The following is a 2,664-nucleotide window of genomic DNA, read 5'->3' on the forward strand; positions in this document are numbered from 1 at the left end:
CCAGATGGCCTTGAACTCAATGATCCGCCTGCCTCCACCTCTGGAGTGCTGGGATTACAGGCATGTGCCACCATGCCCGACATTTTAGGACTTTTTCAAACCCTAAACTTTTATTGCTGGGCCAGGGAAGTAGCTCAGTAGAATAAGTGCTTACCTGGCAAGTACAGGGTCCTGAGTTCAATCACTGGTACTACAAAAACAAACAAAATAAACTTTTACTGTCTTTGCCATAGACAAAGGAGAAAGACAGACTGAAAAAAATGTGACAGCAATTTCTCTCTCTCTCTTTTTTTTTTTTTTCCTGTCTTTTTGAGACAAAGTCTCACTATGCAGTTCAGGCTGGCCTTGAACTCACTTTATAGTTCAGGCTAGGCTCAAATTCTCAAAGATCCCCCTGCCTCTGCCTCCCAAATGCTGGGATTACAGGTGTACACCATCACACCTGGCCAATTTCACATTTTGAAAATACTTAGCTATTGGGAAATTCCTTCTGTGCAGCCACTAATTTTCACCCCAGTAATAAAGACTGAAGCTATAGGAAATCAAAGCTTGAGACCATGGTACTCAGGAATTCACTCATTCAATACATTCTGGACACTTTTTTTTTTTTTTTTTTTTTTTTTGAGACAGGGTCTCATTATGTGGTTCAGGCTGGCCTTGAGCTCACTTTGTAGCCCAGGCTGGTCTCAAACTCGAAATGGGCCCCTGCCTCAGCCTCCCAAGTGCTGGGATTACAGACATGCACTGCCACACCTGGCCTGCACACACTTTTCTAAGTACAAGAAAGTATGGGACAAAGGTCCTTGCTTTCATAGGTTTCTACCCTGGTGGGAAGAGACAGTTAACAAGATGAATAAGTCAGTCACATGGTGCACAGAGGGCAGCAGGCACTAAGGGGAGAAAGAAAGCCCAAAGAGGGAGAGAGAGGTGTCAGGGAACAAGGACTCTAAATAGCATTGCTTGGCTGGTCTTGCTGAGGAGTAGATATTTACACAAAGACTTGTGGGATGGAAAGAGGTATGCCATGCAGACATCTGATGAAGAATGGTGTGGGTAGAGGGGATGTCCAATGCCAAAGCTCTGAGGGGGAGTGTGCCTGAGCAGTGCAGAGTCAAGTTTCCTGAGCTGAAAGACAGTTGCAGTCTACAGAGAGGAACTGTCATTTATCAAAGAATCACTCTATTAGCTTTCCTCAGAGACACAATACTTAATGTTTGCAATTTAGAGGAAAAGATGCAGGGCTGAGGAGATAGCTCAGTAGAATAAGCGCTTCCCTGGCAAGCACAAGGGCCTGAGTTCAATCCCCAGTTCCACACACACACACACACACACACACACAAATTCTAGAGGAAAAGATGCTTCTTTTTTTTTTTGTTTCTTTTTCATTTATATATTTGGTACAGGGTCTCACTGCACAGCTCAGACTTGTAGTAATCCTCCTGTTTTCAGCCTCCCCAGTACTGGGATTGCAGGTGTGCGCCACCACACCTGGACTCAGTTGCTAGCTCAGGGCGCCCCAAGGGGCAGGGCCAGTGTGGCATGCAGGACCAGATATTGAACCCAGGTCCCTGTGCTTGCCAAAGCAGGCGCTTAGTCTGCTCAGCTTATCTCACTGGCCCAAGATACTTGTTTCAACTCACAGTTTCCGAGGTTCAGTTCATGGTCTTCTGGCTCCAAGGCTGAAATGGCATGGTAGAAGGACCTGATAGAGGGAAGCTACTCAACCCATGGTAGCCAGGAAGCACAGAAGCAGAGGAGCTGGGAACAAGCTGAGGAACTTTCACATGATGCCCCCAGTGACTCTTCCTCCAACCAGCCTCATCTTCAAATAGCACATTTAGCTATGGCCTCATCAATGAATTAATCCACTGATGAGTATAGTAGCCCCGTGATCCAGTGACCTTCCAGAATCTCCACTTCTGAACACATGAGATTTTGGAGGGATGTTTAGCATCTATAGCTTAACAATCGTCAAAGTCAATAGAAAGTTACGCCTTGGAGAAAGACTAGGAACAATAACCACTTGACCTATAGAAGCATGCCACTGGGCAGATCTGTTGTGTGTGTGGCAGTGGGGGGGAGGGGTCCTGGAAGAACAGCGGGGAGGAGGCAAGGCTTTGAGGATGAATTGACCAGAAAAGTATATTCACTGAGTCGTTGGTGAGAATGATATACCAGCATTGCTCCTTCTCTGCCTGGGATGTTCCACTCAACCCTCTTCATAGATATAAGAGCACAGGCGGGATTACTCATATAGGAGTTTTACCAGATTGGTATAAATAAAAGGCAGAGAGACGGAGGAATTTGTGTGGTGAGGGTTCACTGGTTTGTCTTGATACAATCAGTGCATACACAGGAAATGGTATTTGTATGCTTATTCTGGGGTAACAGGCTATCTCTGCCTGACCACCTGGCTGGTGGGGTGCCATGTGGCCTGCTTGTGATGCATGTGTGGTAGATGCTGCCAGCCCCACACTGCAAAGCCCTGCCTAGACCTTTCCTGTTCCCTGTCATTTCTCCCAACAATCAACACAATTTTGGTTTATAGCAGTAGTTTAAAGTGTCTGTGTTGGGCTGGTGAGATGGCTCAGTGGTCTAAAGCACCTACTTAGAACAAGCTTGGCAAAGCAAAGGGACTGCGGTTCAATCCCCCAGCACCACATG

The sequence above is a fragment of the Octodon degus genome, unplaced genomic scaffold (assembly GCF_000260255.1).
Source record: "Octodon degus isolate 3935 unplaced genomic scaffold, OctDeg1.0 scaffold00018, whole genome shotgun sequence".
Taxonomy (NCBI): domain Eukaryota; kingdom Metazoa; phylum Chordata; class Mammalia; order Rodentia; family Octodontidae; genus Octodon; species Octodon degus.